Genomic DNA, 18,163 nt, shown 5'->3' on the forward strand with positions numbered 1-18,163 from the left:
GGCCATCACAAACCCAGCAATCTATGTTTCTAATGATTGAACCCCCCATTACTAATACCTGTCTCTTTCTAATAACTGGAGTTCCCTCCCCTGGCGACGTATCCTTGGTGCGAGAGGATACTATGACACCATCTGGAAGGAGGTCCCAACTAAAGAATCGTTTCCCTCTGCTCCAGTTTGATGTTCTTCTTCTCCGAGACTTTCATCCTACTCAACAGCACAGGGGCTGTCAGACCATGGGGTGGGACTGTTGTACTGTCTCCTGGAAAGTCTCATCTGTGTACCTCTCTGTCTCCTTCAGCTCCTCCAGTTCAGCCAGTCTCGTCTCCAAAGCCTGTATACAGTCTCTGAGGGCTAGATACTCCTAGAACTCATGTGCCACCAGCACATAGAGCAGGTAATCATACATGCTGCAATCAGTGCAATAAACTGGATAGGCCCCACTCTGTTGCTGGACTTCTGCCTGCATTATCTTCTTACTCCTGCAGCTCATTCCTTTATTGTTGGGTTTTTTTTTTTCAGGGATGTTTATTACCTTAAGTTTAAAGAATGTTGATGAATTGTATCTGTCCCCCCGCACCTCTGCACTCTCCCACTCCCCCTCTAAACTCCCTTGGAAAACTCCCATGTCAGCTGCTTCTGTTTGTTAGGTCCTCTGGTTGCTTAGGAGTGGGATATAGAAGGCCATCAACTGTATGTGAAGTGAAGAATCAAGACCTGTTGGAGGATCTGTTGTAAGAAGGATTCAAACACACAATACTTCAACACACACAGTAAAGCATTTGTGAATAAGACCATTTGGGCCTGTTTCTGATTTCATACTTTTTTTCAGTGGAATTACTCCTCATTTATACAAGTGTAAGTGAAGTATCACACCCATTACCCATCTATGTATTCTCTCTCTGGGATTTTTGTGGTCTCTATCTCCTTAGTATCTATTTTAGTAGTGATATTGCTTTTATAACTTAGCAATGTGTGTGACTGTTATATTAAAACATTAATTAAATTATCGGTATATCCATTTTAATTAACACCTTTGGTATACTTTTTCCTGTGTGATTTTTATGACTCCTATATATTGCAATTCAGTAGTATACAATATACAAGATTGAAAACACAAAAATAATCAGGATTTTTCACCATGATCTCTATTTATTGTTATAGATGGCTTCATGCGACTCTGTTTAATTTGAAATCTGCTAAGTACAATCAGTCATACTAATATTTTTTCTACAAATTGATTAGTGCAACATTGAATATTGACATCCTTCTACCACACATTAACAGCATTAATTAGTATTACCACGTGAATGACAATGAAGACAAATAAGAAAGGAAGCTATCAAAATATATTGCCGTATTCTTACCGTATGTTGTTGTTGCCATGTTAGTCCCAGGTTATTAAAGATGAGGGGGTGAGGTAATATCTTTTATTGGACCAAAAATAATCTTGAAAGCTTGTCTCTTTCGCCAACAGAAAGTTAGTCCAACAAAAGATATTACCTCCCCCACCTTGTCTAAGCAGAAATTTCAGTGAAGGCTGAAGAACAGATTTATTTTCTCATCTAAAAATTGGCTAGTCATGAAAGAATTTTAAAAAATGCTCTGTTCCTCCCTCTCCACAGAGTTAAAGAGCAGTGAGAAGAGCTTCTTGTAAACTATTATCTTCCTCCACTATTCACAGTCAATTCATGAAATTCTACATTACCCCTTACCTCAGCACAGCTGCTATTTTCATTTCCAGTTAATCCAGGGTAGCCTGGATCTAGTTCCACAGAACAAGCACAGCATGAGCCATTTCAACATATGCTACCATAACAAATATTACAGCTAGAGTTTATGGTAAATATTGGTTTATACAGAAAATTATGTATATATAATTTCATTCAGGGTTTGCTCTCAGCATCCCTGACCATCAGCTGCATATCCTACTACATATAGTCAAATGAAATAAACCAGATGAGTGCAAAGAAGAGAAGGACATGGGGATGTTTCAGTCCTGCCCATTTTGGCACTCCACATAGAGGCAAGCTCCTGTTGCAGCCAATGGCAGACTGAGCCAAGGTTGGGATATTGAAAGTATACTGATGTGGCTGGTAAATCATCAGTAGGACTCAATGGTTTGAAGGCCCAGTGATCATATCGTGAAATGGTAATTTTTTAATTTATATTTCATTGTTGTTTTTCAAAAATAAAGGGAGAACAGAAAAAAAAGGACAAAAACGTAAAGGAATGATAAGAATAGGAAAGAAAATGAAGGTGAGGGGCAGGAAGGGAAGACAAGAGTGGTATCTTGGTTTCCATGTGCTAGAAATCAAATCAAAGATTTCCAGAAAGTTATACCAAATCTTTCCAAATTTGTCTGAGGACTATCTTCTCCGAAACATTACCTATTCTTTAGTTGCCAGGTAAGACAAGTTTCTGAGCCAAACTTCTATCATTGGAGACAGTCTAATACCACTAAGGATATAAATTAATGCTATTCACCCTTGGACAATCCCCCAACTTTCCAATGAAGTCTAAGAGTTCCTTCTAGTCCTGATGATTGACAAGATACCAAATGAATAATCAAATAATTCAGATCAGTCATTTGGGAGCTGTAGGTGGTCAGCAACTCTGAAAGTCAGGATGCTTTATTCAAGAGCCTAAATTCAGAATGTAGGTTCACAATTTTAGGCACCTTAATTTCCCTATTTTGGCCCTATTGGCTAATTGTTTATTGTTTTTGTTTTTAAATCTAATAATTTAGGAAATTTCAAATTCATTCAGTCTTTGGCTTAAAATTCACTCATGCAGAAAGACCTTTTAATGTTTAAATTTTGTTAGATATGGTAAGAAGCAGCCAACCAGCTAGACTCTGTGTGTATCTCTCCATCTTTATGGTAAGGAGAGAAAAAGTTGTAGCAAGTGTCAGTGGTGCTCAAATGTATTGGTAGCACTCATTAATGCCACTGATTAGAAGGTACTGCACATAAGGTGTAGGTGTAATTGACCTGGAAAACAAGACACCCAGATTAGGGCCCTGATTAGTACTAGAGATGCAGGAGCTTTTTCTGAAATACTAGTTTTGTTAAAATATATAACAACATGTGGCAATGACCTGACACTAGTGTAAAAAAAAGCAAATCTTTTTTGGAACCATGTGACAAGTCTCCCATCCTCACTGCAGGAGACCCTGAGCAGTGGAATTGGTGTGGTTCTGCTGCATGATATGAGTGACATCCTGGTTCCATTCAAGTCAATGGAAGTTTTGCTATTCACTTCAATGGAGTCATGATTTCACTCGGGCAGCCTATATGGACTTGTGAACCTGTAGTTTACAACATAGCTGTGAGCAGTCACAGCTCCTGTATCCCATTTACAGGGCTCTTTAGCGGGAGGTGTAACGACTAAGTAGAATAGTTGACCATTATCTCATGTAACTTGCAGGTGCATGTGGCAAATCTGGGGGCTACTACATCCATGAGGCTGAAATACTTCCCCCTCCTCCCCACACCTCCTCAGCCTATAGCCTGTTTATTTAGATTGTGTACAGGGTTCAAGATTTGCCCCAGGCCTGCATTTTAGGTTCTTAATTACTTCCATCTTCTTTATCTATTTATTTTCTGTCATCTTCTTTCTTTATTCTTTCACATAAGAAATATTTAAATGTAAACTCTATTTATATATAGCCACTATCAGCATGCTTACAATACATGTAATTATTCTATATAGTACATTAAATAAAATTCATGGTCTGCCATATTTTTGAGAGGTGATTTGCGGCTAAAATGTACTTTAAAATATGTGTGGGGAGATTCAGCATTATATTTTAAATCACAAATTAACTGCCATTAAATAATCTACCCTATATTAACTTTATTTTAACATTGGACAGGCCATGTGCATGAATTTTCTCTTAGCTGGAAATTTAAAGTATAAGTTTGTTCCTTTGATAACTCAGGCAAGTCTTTTTCTATTGAATCAATACTATGATTATAGCAAAAGTTTTCTGGATTAGAAGTCAATGTCCTGCCATAGTCTTAGTGCAAACTTTACTTTCGTTGTGTGACTGATTCATCGTACCTTCTGTTCTTTCAGTTTTTTCATTTATATAAAAGAAGAGACTTGTTATTTCTAGATTTAAAATGCTTCTGATCAGTGCAGGGAAAATTACAATGGAGCTCTTAAGAGAATTGTATTGTTACTATTACCATACTAAAATAGGAGTCCTCTAGTTCCAACTCTGCCAGTGACTGTGGAGAATTCAGTTAACCTCTGTATTCCTTGATTTTAATATCTATGAAATGGACATCCTATTTATCGACGTTACAGTGGTGTTATGAGATAGACTACAATTTTTAAAGATGCTATTTGGGGTTCAACTGCACTATACAAGCATGAATTATTATTACTACTGATATAGTGTATGCCTTTGAATTATATTTGCTGCCTTTTGAAATACAATACTTTCTGAATTAACTGTTTGTTTGTATAATTCCAGATACTAAAACAACAGACAGTGAGAGGAAAAAGGAAGCTAAAAGCAAAGAGAGAGAGCTCCCCCTTTTCCCCGGCTAGTGTTGTGCGAACTTTTCCTCCTGTCTCTGTACACTTTAACCAGAGTATAATCTTTAACAAAATTAAGTTCTAGCTGCTATATCATAACGCTATTATTTGTATTTTGGTAGCACACAGAGGCTACAATGGAGAGCAGGGAATCATTTTGCTAGCCACTTTACATATATATAGTGAGAAACAATCTGTTCCCCAGAGAATTTACACTCTAACAAGTCAAGGTAGACAGAGGATGGCAGGAGAGAACGAGGCTCAGGGAGGCCAACTAAAACTTGCCCAATGTCATACATCAGTTTAATTACATTGCCTAGTTGCACAATGAGGCTCCAATCTTTGTTGGGGTAACCTTCCCTGAGATGAGTGCTCATTTCAGTTCTTTTTTGGAATATCAGATTAGTCTACACCTTCTGTAACCTATTTCATTACTTTAAATCAATAGTGCAGAGACTACATGTACTCCCTACTACTATTTTGACCTTTATTTAACTATGTGAGCCATTACATAGAGTTGGCTGAGCATCTCACCTTGAAGATGTACAACTATTGATTTTGTGTGTGAGTTTATTTTTCTAAAGATTCTTTACCAGCATCAAGGGAATTGTGAACAGGTTGTGTATCATTTATTTATATATTTAATTAATTTATTGATATGTTTTGAAGTGATATATGTGCTCTTTGGTAGGTAAGATTTCATTCAATTCTTTAATACAACTGAGAACAGAACTCATTAATCATATGCCAAATTGCAGAACTATAGTTATAACTCTGAAATTTCAGAGTAGTAAATAGAACATGTTATCTTTAATGTCCAAGCAAATTGATTCACTGGTCAGTGAAAAGTTATACCCATTAGGCTTGTTTTCTGTAAAATATCACTCTGCACTTTGGATTCAATAATTAATCTGATAGCTATTGTGTCTCTATAGAAGGCAACAATTGAATTGTTACACTATTCAGTATGCTAAACATCTATTCAGCAGCTATGTCAAGATGACATAAAATTATGCAGATGAAATTACTTGTGAATTGAGCACATACTGTGTCATTGGTGCTGTACAGAACACAAATATAAATGGGTCAAACCCTGCTTATTGGTGCAAGTAAATTCCATGCAAGTGAGCAACTGATCAACATGATGAAAACATATTGACCATGCAGAATCAAATATAGAAATTAGAGATGAGTCCAAACTAAAACCTCAGATCCAGACTCTGGATCTATATACAAAATCTGTATCTCAATAATGGGTATAGCCATTCCTGCAGACCCAAATATTCCTGGACTTGGGAGAGTTGAATCCAGATGTGGATGTGAATTTTTCCAAAAGTTGTAGTGATCCAATTCAGTGGTTGAGTGTATGGGAAAGTTTGACCTGCAGACTCCAAAACAGTACTTTCTCAATGTTGATTACAATTTAAAGGAGAGATTATCTTGACACCTCTCCTACCTGACTACTCTCACTTCCAACCTTCCACAGAAACATGGGACCCTCTCCTTCACAGTAACTCCAACTTTCTACCCTTTGAGATTGCACAGATCACCTCCTCCCATTTCTGATCACAGTGTCCCATGGTAAATAAAACAAATTACTCCCATAGAAATGAGGAAAGTATTTGATGTGTTTTAAGTTGTCTTCTAATGCACTTTAGCAGTTTGAAACAAGGAGTAGTTTGCATCATATGACAAGGCCACTCTGTTGAAACCATGAGCAATTACTCTGAAGTTACCAGGGGTTCATGGACACAGTTTAAGAACTCTGACTCTACTGAGAATCTCCTTTTGCACATATGCAATATTTTTCTTGAGTAATTTGAAGTCTTTGAATAGTCCCAGTCCATGCTTTGGAATTATTTGATCAGCCAGACCATATATAAAAACAGCCTGCCCAGGGTCTATTCCTCTTGCCTTCGAGAGCTGTTCAAAAAAATTCTCCTCCAATTAATTTTATCCCACCCTCCCAAGTCCTCTGGACAAATCAATGAAACCACTTTTTGCTGAATTTGCTGATGCATATATATCCTAAGTGCTCCAGTATTTAATAGAATTTCTTGAGTAACTGGATCAATAATTGAATTAATCTAGATTATAACAGATTAGGATTTTAGGACACTGAAATATTGCCTGTATATGTTGAAACTCTTACCGTCGAAGCCATTATTTGAGCTGCGAGAGATTAAGAATCCTGCCAGGGTGAGTAAGCTTGCTTCTTTAAAAGGAAAAAGGTCATCAAACTGAGGAACCTTACAATTAAAGTCAATGAAGTATTCATAAATTGGGGAGGGGGGCAAATAGGTAGCAGAAATGAAGAAAAGTCTTAGAACTATATCATGCCTGGAGCCTTGCAGAAGCTAGACGATTAAGGTTCTAATAACTTTAAGCATGTGTGTAAATTCATTTCTGTTTTGCAAATGACTTAAAGTATTTAGCTCCCAGGGGACTACTCATGAGTTTAAAGTTAAGCATGTGATTAAGTGTTTTGCTGAATCAGGACCTCTGGTGCTAATAACTGACTCACTTCAATGGGACTTGAGAACACTCATCACTTTGCAGAATCAGGCCCTTATTTTGAAAATGTTTCTTCTAGGTTCCATATCTGATTGGTTTATGGACCTGCCTGTACTATGTCTTTTAATTTTATATTATATTATTTGCAAAAAAAAAAAAACCCATAAGAATAAGAATACAAGAACCTATTAAGAATATTAAGGTTGCAAATTCAAGCACTCAATTGCTAGGAAATGCCAGAATTAAGGCTCTCCATGCTTCAGGAGGGAAAGCAATCTCTCCTACAGGATATGGAATGGCAACAAAGCCCCTTCATCTTTGCATTTTCTTCCTGCTTCGTTTGGAGTGGGAGAATCAGTAGATGGCTGGCTGATTTACAGTCATGTGTCCACCAGATCTATCTCCACTCTTTTATCAGACTTCTTTTGCTTTTCCTCCAAGACTTCCTGCATGCTGGAATACAGGGAGCTGAACACAGGGAGCACAGCTCACCACCAAGGGGTCTCAGTATGCTTTTTCTCATGCACAGACACCACACATGTTTAGTTAGGGCCAAAGCCCTCTACTCCATCCAGAGTACGGTGGTCATGCACTGACAAAAATCCACATTGTGCTACTGACAGCAGCTGAAGGATGTATTCATTTGTTAAAAACAAAACAGAAAGGGAAAAGTTTTGTATCAACGATGACTCTGTCAGAGATTTCAATACAATTACTACCTCTGTAACTAACGGAATTAATTCCAAACTCATAAATGTACACTAGTCTGCATTAGTCAAACCCAAATTAAACATACAACAATGTATTGTTTTCCCCAAATTAATTACAGTATTAAGGTAGAACAACGTTAAGTGACTATTTCCATGTTAAACAGTTATTGGGTGCTGCATTCAGGGTGGCTTATGATCTTGAATGCTAGCCTACTCATAAAGATAGAAGGAGAACTATAGGGTTATTTGGGGGTTCCCCAAATAAGAAAGTTAAAAGAGGTCTCTGGTCTGCTGGTTTCACGAGTGAAGAATCCTGTACTCTGTCCAGTGTCTGTTAGAGATGGGCTCAAAATTCTGGACTGGAACATCCCTAAACTGTAAAGCAGTTTAAAACCCAAGCCCAGAGTTGGACCCAAAATTAGCGAATGGACCCTATCTTTATAGTAGTAATCATGGTCTAGTGAACAGAGCACAAAGATGGATTAGTGCTAAAAGAATTGTGAAATCTATATGCACATAGAACTGAACTGAAGCAAGACTGTGGTGATGCTGGTAGGAAATTAAAACTGCATTGAAGAATTCAGCTCTTTTACCTCATCCCCAGTTGAGGGCAAATAACTAGTGATTGTAAAATATGTTCATGACTTTGGCTCTTTTGGGACTCCTCAATGTTACCGGGTGGCAAGGAGCCATCCATGATTGACCAGATTAAATCTCATCCTATCAGAGACAGACTGGCCATGGTGATCCTAATATGAATGTCCTCCAGGTTTGATTATTGCAACTCACATCAATGAGTGAAAAAGCTCCAATTACTATAAAATGCAGCAAATGATCTGCTTAGCTACACAGGTTCCTCTGAACAGATTACTCAAAATGTTCGGCTTTCTACATGAGCTTCCCACTAGATACATAGACTAACGATTCAAGTTCTCCAAATATTCAAGGCATTCAATAGGACTCCTCTAGCTACCTGAGAGATTCCCACTCCGGGAATCTTCCATGGCCTTCCACAACAGTAAAATTCTTGAAACTGTGACAGATAAAGGGATGTTAAGCATCAGTGGAGGCAAAGCTTTTACTAGAGCTAGGAAAAGACTCTGCAGTTTATGCTCTCAAGAGATAAGAATGATTGTGGACTTCACTGCATTCAGAGCTAAATAAAAAAACATACCTCTTCAACTAAGTTTTCCTTCAGTAAGTCGCACGTGCACACCTATACCCCAACAACCTAATTAAGAGAGAGATACAAATATTGTTCTTTTATTTGTAATTTAGAAAGACAATAAAATACTATAGTGAGAGGAACAATATAAGAATTTAGATAAGTAGTCAGCTAAGTGGAAATACTAGACCAAACCAAAATGCTGAATTTGGACACGCCCCCTCATTTTGTGTCTTGAGATAAAGCTCTATTTTCTGTATGACTGGTAGAAGTAGGAAACCATTTGGGATAGAGAATCCATGCATGTGGAAATGATAAAGACCTTTTGATGGAATACCTGGTAGCTGGGAACAAAATTATAGATCCAACAGGCTAGTAGTTATGACAAAAAGAGGGCCCCTTATTAATTATTTTTTGAATGTTTATTTGAATGTGTATTTTAACATGCCAACAGAGTGTCTGACATTTTCGACTAGCTCCATTAGGGAGAAAATTTGAGTATCTGCAAACTTCCAACCCTCAGGGATGGGGCAATAAGGATAATAAGTACAAACTATTAATACTCCATGGATCCATCCACCCAGAAAATACAGCGATCACATGGGCTATTTGCTTTTGATTACCCGGCTTGGCATTTTATCAGAACTAATTGAAGTGGTCTTGAGTTAGTGATGTGAAGTGTGTATCTGAGCTACCTTGGAGCCTGAGCCTGCTTAAACATGATGAGTCAGCCCTGAACCAGAGTGTGTGATGAGTCATCAGAAGCAACGCCCTGCAGGTCTTGTGATAGGCCCACACATTCAACCAGGATTTAGCCAATCCACAATCAAGGGTGCACCCAGGTGATCCCAAGGCAGCTATATAGGCTCCTAAGGGAAACACTCTCTTCAGTCTGCTCAGTGTCACTACTTGGTTGGGAACACATCTGTTGCTAGCAGTTTCAACAGTCTGCCCTTGCTCCTGCTCTAGTTGTGGCTCTTTCCACGTGAGCCAGCCTATACTCCAGTCTGCATCTGCTCTTGTCTCAGCTGGATGTTCTGTGACTCTGACAGTAACAAAGCCACATAGCATCTGATATATGAGTCCCTGGACAAAGGAGTTGATAAAAACCTGAACCAGAGACAGGAAGAAGACATTCCATTCCAAAACATTATGACGGGCTATCAGTTAGTTAGGACCAGCAGGATGACAGGGCTTCTGGCTGAAACATAAGGTGAGGTTTGTTCATCACTTACCGTAACTGAGCTATGAATGGCAGTCTTATAGCAATATGTGACCCTAACCAAGATGATAGTCACATTTGTTGACTTATTTTTGCTCTATTTTTGAACTTAAATTTAATGATGTTTAAGATTGTATTGGAGAAATACCCTGTTTTCCATCCCCAAGGGGAGAGAACCCTGCAGGTACCCTAATGCAAAGGGGCCAATATGTTAACTGTTTGTGGAACTAGGGTAACTTCAGAGGTCTCAGTAATGAACACCACAGAAAGTTTAATCAAAAGGAGCTTTCTGATGGGAGCAAATATCGTTTTATCAGAAGACAAAAAAAGAAAGGACACTCGATGTTATAACCCTTTGTTGCAAGTGTACTAAAAGAAATAGTTATTATAGAAATCAAATAATCTAAAAGCCCTTTGTTTCCTTATAATTCACAAATTCTTGACATTGTCCACAATCTACAGTTTGAGAGTTCTGTTTCGAGAAATGAAAAAGATCAAGAAGATGTCTCTTTTCTCTTTCCCTTTTTTATCCCCCAAAATAAAAATAAAAATAAAATGTTTGAGACATGATTTAAGGGCTCAGTCTCTTACTGTTCCACTCTCAGCTGCTTTGGCTAAAGAAACATTTAACACTGAAAACTTGCCAAATGATAAAGTTTGCAGTCTATATGTCATTTTCTAAGCCCTCATTATCTATAGAAATTCCAAACAGTAAGCTAAAATACCTGAGAATCCCTGTTACACTGATATCGCATGCAAACTCTGATAGTTCATACAAACACATTAAAATGTTTAATGATCCCAGGAAAACTAAATGACCCATTGAGGCCAGGCTCATAATTAACCAGAGCAAATACATATCAACTTCTATCTCCTCATTTTTATTCCATCAATCTATGTACTTTCTGATTTCCTCCATCTCTGAAGGTGGGTCCAGTGTTCTTGCTCTCTCCTTATCTCAAACTGATTTACAGCCCTTTCTTCTATTGCTCTATTCCATATTTTGTATGGAATAGAGCATATTCCATACAAATATTGTATGTTAGTACTCTATTCCATATTTTGACCTGTCTCTTTGTTAAGCAATTGAGGCTGAATTGCATTTAGGCTAGTCCCCTCATTAACTTTAATCCTTGCCTTTTTATTTTCAAATTAGTTATATGCTACTATCATAAGCGGTTTATGGCTATCCATTCGTTTCTTTCATTTCCTGAATATAAATACAGTTATTGTATGCCTAATAACACCATCTCCTCCCTTCCATTTAAATGAGAGGGCTGTGTCTGGCTAAACGGTCTTTAAATCATAACATATAATCTTAATACTTTAAATCATTTTGATAGCTGTCTGTCCCATCTCTATTGTGCTCACCTTGTAGCAGAATTGCACACAGTATTCTAAATATGGCCTCACTAGTTCCTTATACTCATGTGGACTTGGATCTTCAAACCCTTTCCTGATTTCTTAGCAGTTGAGTAATATACTGTTTTTATTTTTAAAATCCTCAGTTGGACTTTTTTCTCTCCCATGCCACTGGAGTTTACATTATCATGTGATATGGTGGTGTTCTTTTCTGTGATATCTGACAATTGTTACTTAAAGGAGATAGTTTTGTTTAGTATTTGGAGCAGGGATTTTGTTTAGTGTTTAGAGCATCCTCATCTCTGACAATGGCTTGCTGTGCAACCCTGGGCAAATTGCTTAGCCACTGGAAAAATTTACCGTATGGCCTATCTTCTCCGTTTGTTAATTAAGATAAAAATATGCCCACCTCTTAAAAGGCATTTTCAGAAGCCTGTATGGCAGTTTAAAATAAATATCCTATCTTCCAACAGTGGCCAATGCCAGATGCTTCAGAGGGAATGAACAGAATAAGGCAATTATCAAGTGATCCATCCCTGTCACCCAGTCCCTGCATCTGGCAGTCAGATGTTTAAGGACACTCTGAACACGGGGTTGCATCACTGTCCATCTTGGATAAGAGCCTTTGGTGGAACCATTCTTCATGACCTTATCTGATTCTTTTTTAATCTAATTATATTTTTGGCCTTCACAACATCCTCTGGCAATGAGTTTTACAGGTTGACTATGCATTGTGTGAAGTACTTCCTTTTGTTTGTTTTAAACCTGCCGCCTACTAATTTCATCGGGTGACTCCTGGTGATTGGGTTATATGAAGAAATAAACAACACTTCCTTCTTCACTTTGTCCATATTGTTCATCATCTTATAGACCTCTATCATATCTCCCATCAGACATCTCTTTTCCAAGGTGAACAGTCTCAGTCTTTTTAATCTCTCCTTATATGGAAGCTGTGCCATATCCCTAATCATTTTTGTTGCCCTTCTCTGTATTTTTTCCATTTCTAATGTATCTTTTTTCAGATGGGGTGACCAAAACTGCATGCAATATTCAGGGTGTGGATTACCATGGATTTATATAGTGGCATTATGACATTTGCTGTCTTATTCCTTTCATAACGGTTCTTAACACTCTGTTAGCTTTTTTGACGGCTGCTGCACATTGAGCAGATGTTTCCAAAGAACTATCCGCAATGTCTCCAAGATCTCTTTCTTGAGTGATAACAGCTAATTTAAACCCCTAACATTTTATATGTTATGACAGACCCAGACCAATGAGGTACAGGAGTCTGGTAGAGGGCAAATATACTGGTCCTATTGGCATCCAGTGGAGGTGGGCGGGCGAAGCCCGCCCACTTCTAAAGGGCCTCCCCCCAGCCTAAGGGGAGGACCCACAGGTCTGGGACACCAAATAATTACGGGGGACAACTAATGAAAAAAAAACAGGATCGGGAGTGAGGTCATAAGGCTAAACGAAGGGAACCCGATGGGGACACCGAGCAGAGAACCCCGGACAACGCCCACTGCTCCTCGAAGGCATCAAGGGAGCCAGTGGACGCCGCCCAGAGGAACTCTGCCCGGATGCGTGAGCAGACGGAGGAACGGAAATAGGCCCTACAGTCGCAGGAAATCCCGTCGGCCAACCTCCTCTCCCTGGTGTTGTAGATGGTCAGTTTGGCCAGGGCCAAGAGGAGGTTGAGAAGGAGATCCCGCAACTTCGTGGGGCCACGGATGGGGAGCGTGTAGATAAAAAGGTGAGGGGAAAAGTGCAACCAAAAACGCAGGAAAATATTCAGGAGGAGCCGGAACAGGGGCTGCAACCTGGCGCACTCCAAATAAACGTGCGCCAAGGTCTCCTTCTCACCACAGAAAGGGCAGGTGCTAGGGACAGATGTGAACCGCACCAAGTACACGCCCGTGCTTACGGCTCCGTGAAGGAGCCGCCAACTGATATCCCCGGCGGGCCTCGGGACCAGGGCAGAGTACAAGCTGGCCCACCGGGGCTCCTCACCCTCGAGAGGCGGCAGGAGGTCCCGCCATTTGGTATCGGGGTGGGACGCGAGGGTGAGGTAGTGAAGGGTATGGAGCACGAGCGAGTACAGATGTTTCCGTGGCGCGGTCTGGAACAAAACCGGCTGCAGATCATGCAGCCGGCTGGCAGTGAAAGGGTGAGGGGGCCGATTGGGTCCACGGGGCAGGGGCCTGATAAAAATGTCCACGGGGCCTGGGGTGGAGGGTGGGCGGGGTGTGCCCTCTCGCAGGACCCGGTCGAGGTAAGCCCGAGCAGCGGGCAGTAAAGCGGCCTTCACCTCCTGAAGTACGCGCTGGGGAGTACGAGGTCTGGAGAGCCCCATGTGCTGAGCGAGCGTCAGGAGATCCAGCCAGTCTCCCCGGTCGTAGTCCAGGAGGTCTCCGACCCTGGTGACTCCTGCCGAGACCAACCTCTGGCACACCGTGGGGGACTCCGCCACCTGCACACGAAGCTGGGGATTGTGTAGCAGGGGCTCCGCGAGGAGGTCAACCCCCACGGTGGCCGCCACGGACCTGGTCATTGAAAAGAGCTTCCAGGTCCGGAGGAGGTCTTGGTAGAAGACCGGCAGCCCGGAGAGGTCTCGCGGAAGACCTCTCGGATGGAGGTAAAAGAGCTGCCGGTCGTATCGGAGCCCTCGGAAGCGGCGGAGGGAAGGCGTGCGCCAATACGCTCCACGCCGGACTACCCGCACCAAACAGGAGCCTCTGCAGGGCCTGGAGGCGGAAGACATGGACCTGAGCGCGTAAGCACTTCAGGCCCTGCTCCCCCTCCTCCAGGGGCAGGTGGAGGACCCCTGCAGAGACCCAGTGCGTCCCTGGCCAAAAGAACTCCAGAATCACCGTCCGGAGGTTGGCCAGGAAACCCGGGGCCGGGACCAGGGTGTTGAGTCGGTACCAGAGCATGGACAGGACCAGTTAATTAAGCACCAGTGCCCTCCCCCTAAGGGAGAGGCGCCGGAGTAGTCCTGTCCATTTCCGGAGCCGCTCCGTCACCCTGCCCTGCAAATCCTGCCAGTTCTCCAGCGGAGACGGATGCGTGGCAGAAAGGTAAACGCCGAGATAGAGCAGCGGACCCGTGCTCCACCGGATGGCCTGAAGCGCAGGTGGGAGGGAGCTCGCCTGCCACCCGTCCCCGACTACCAGGCCAGAGCTCTTGACCCAGTTGACCCGGGCGGAGAAGGCCGCCGAGTACATAGCCTGGCAAGCCTCCACCCGCGCCAAGTCGCCCGGGTCCTGGACCACGAGGAGCACATCGTCAGCGTATGCCGACAGGACCAGCCGCAGCCCCAGCTCCTGAAGCACCAACCCCGTCAACCTCTTGCGGAGGAGACAGAGGAAGGGCTCGATCGCCAGAGCGTACAGCTGGCCCGAGAGGGGGCACCCCTGCCGCACTCCCCGCCCGAAGCTGACCGGCTCGGTCAGGGTCCAGTTGAGCCTGACCAGACACTCCGCAGAAGCGTACAGCACCTGCAGAAAACCCACAAACAGGGGTCCGAAGCCGAACGCTCGCAGAGTGCCCAGGAGATACCCGTGATCCATCCGGTCGAACGCCTTCTCCTGATCCAGGGACAGGAGGGCGAATGACAGACCATCCCTACACCCCAATTCCAGAAGGTCCTGGACCAGATACAAGTTATCAAAGATGGTGCGGCCCGGGACGGTGTAGGTCTGGTCTGGATGGACCACGTCCGCCAGCACGGACCCTAGCCGCATCGAGATGGCCTTCGCAACAATTTTGTAGTCCATGCTGAGGAGTGAGACGGGACGATAATTCCGTAAGTCGCGGAGGTCCCCCCTCTTCGGCAATAAGGCCAGCACGGCTCTCCTGCACGAGAGAGGGAGGACCCCGTTATTCAAAGCCTCGGCCCAGACGGTGACCAGGTCTGGGCCAAGGACGTCCCAGAACACGCGGTAGAACTCCACGGTCAGCCCGTCCAAGCCCGGAGATTTATTGGTGGGCATGTGATGGAGGGCCTCCGAGAACTCGGCCAGAGTGAGAGGCAGCACTAGCCGGTCCCGGTCGCCCGTGCTGACCGTCAGGAGCCCGTCCCAGAGCACTCTGCAAGCGTTAGGATCGGTCGGATCCGGGGAGAAAAGAGTGGCGTAGAAGGCCCTGGCCCTCTGGCACATCTCCGCCGGATCCGTGAGGGGGGTGCTGTCCTCCGCCAGGAGGCAGGTGACGTGCTTCTTGGCCCCCCTCCTTTTTTCCAGGGCATAGAAGAAGCGGGAGCCGCGATCCATCTCCCGAAAGAGGTGGATGCGGAATCGAACAAAAGCACCCCGGGCCCGATGGTCTTCGAGGGCCCGGAGCTCCTCCCGCTTCTCCCGGCACGCTCCACAGAGGGATGGATCCTCGGGGTTGACGGCCAGACCCCTCTCCAGCTCCAAGACCTCCCGCTCCAACTGCCCTATCGCCGCATCCCTCCGTCGGCTGGCACCCCGAGTGTAGTCACGGCAGAAGAGCCGGGCGCGCACCTTCCCCAGATCCCACCAGCGCCACACCGAGGAAAAGGCGCGCCTCTGCCCTCGCCAGGCCAGCCAGAACTCCCGGAAGGACGCCACGAATCCCGCATCCTCCAGCAAACTATTATTGAAGTGCCAATAGGCCGGCCCCGGCCTCTCCGCGCAGAGAGAGGCCGTCACGGTGGCAAGGTGGTGATCCGAAAAGGGGGCCGGCCGAACGCTGGAGGAGTGGTCCCGTGAAAGGTGGAAACGTGACAGGTAAATATGGTCCAGCCGGGAGTGGCACGACCGATGGGCCTCCACCCGAACGAAGGTGAACGTCGAGACGTCGTCTGGGTGGTGGTTGCACCAGACATCCACCAGGGAGTGGCGGTCGACAATCTCCCGGAGGACGTCCACAGCTGCCGGGCACTGCTCGGTCCCCGAGCGGTCCCGTTCCTCGAGGGTGGTGTTAAAATCCCCTCCCAGGACCAGGCACTCACGAGGATCCAGGGAGCCGAGGAAGGTGAATGCCTGCTGATAAAAACGTAGCCTCTCCGGGGCCGATGTCGGGGCGTAAACGTTGACGAGATTAACTACAAGCCCCTCCATGCGGACCCGGAGGTGCAGCAGGCGACCCGGCACAGCCTCGGCGACCCCTAGCACCTCGGGCCGTAGGTCGGGGGAGAACAGGGTCGCCACTCCAGCCGCGCAGACAGAGAAGTGGCTAAAGTAGGCCTCGTCCCCCCACTCCAGCCGCCAGCTAGCTTCAGCGGCCGGATCCATATGGGTCTCCTGCAGGAAAACCACAGAGTACCCTCCCTCCCGGAGGAAGGAGAGCACCTGGCTCCTGCGGAGACCCATCCTACAGCCTCGGGTGTTTAAGGTGGCAAGGATGATCGGCGCCATGAGGAGGGCTGGGGGGATCCTCGCTGGCAGACACGCCCACGGCCTCTGGCAGGCCGCGCAGCAATCCGTGACCAACCCCGAAGGTGAGTAAGGAGTCACGGAAGACACGGACCCGCTGGTAGGCCGCGGCGGCCTGCTTCCCGGTCCTCTTACCCTCCCCCATGAGGGCCCTCGCGGCCCGGAGGACCTGATGGAAATCCCCCCACCGCTGGAGCGCAAGATGGACTTTGTTCCGGGAGCCACGGACGTCCTCAAGGAACTCCCGCAGCTCCTCCCTCAGCGCATGGGGGGGTGGGACCACTGATCGATGACTGGCCCCCAGTGGGGTCCCCGTTACAGCCCCGTGGCCCACCAAGGCGGGTAGGCAGGGGGCAGATCCCCAACGTGGCAGCAGATGGACCGACGCCACACGACCCGCCCCGCTCTCAGATTCAAGAAGGGGCGGTGGAAGGAGAACAGCAGCCCTTGAGGGGTCGGGACAGGAAAGAACTAGTGAACCCGCTCCCTGGGAGGTATTGCCAGAGGCGGCACTGGCATCACAGGAAGTGGGGGAGACAAGGACAGAGCCAACAGGAGTAGGGCGGGGATCAGGGAGAGAATCCGGGAAGGAGGTAGAGGCAGGATCCGGAGCCTCCATCAGTGAGATGCCAGAAGGTGGCTCCTCCTGGCCAGGCTCAAGGATCTGGGAAGTGGGCAGGGGACCCCTAACGATGCCGGGCTCAGCCACTGTGGCACGTGCGGCAGCCTCGGCATCCAGAGAGAGATGGTGGTCAATGGGGTCCCCGCTGAGGAAGGAGGGACACCCCCTGGGAAGCGGGTCTCGGCAGTGGGGCACTGGCCGTCGCCCCCAGGGGCTCGGCAGCTGCCAACAGAGTGCCACTCGCAGCCGAGTCGAGGGAAGATTCCAGGGGACCCTCAGAGGTGGGAGCAGAAACACAGGGTAGGGGAAGGGAACCCAGGGACAGGGGGGATGTAGTGAGGGCGCCCAGATTGAGGCCCGCCGGCAGAGGGTCGTCCTCCCCCTGCGTGACCGGGGTCAAACCCAGGGCCTCGATTTCTGCGTAGATGGGAGGGAGATCACAGTCCACCACCCCAGGGCCCTCCCCGCCAGCACCCGAGGCGATACCCACTGCGGCGCTCTCAGAGGCGCCAAGTGGGAAGGGGGCGAGAGAGGCTCCCTCGGGGGCATCCACGGGAAGGGATCCCGGAGGAGGGGCGGTGTCACCTTCCGGTGCTGCCACGGCATCCCCAGCCGGCACCA

Source organism: Gopherus flavomarginatus, chromosome 4 (genome assembly GCF_025201925.1).
Source record: "Gopherus flavomarginatus isolate rGopFla2 chromosome 4, rGopFla2.mat.asm, whole genome shotgun sequence".
NCBI classification, from domain to species: Eukaryota; Metazoa; Chordata; order Testudines; family Testudinidae; genus Gopherus; species Gopherus flavomarginatus.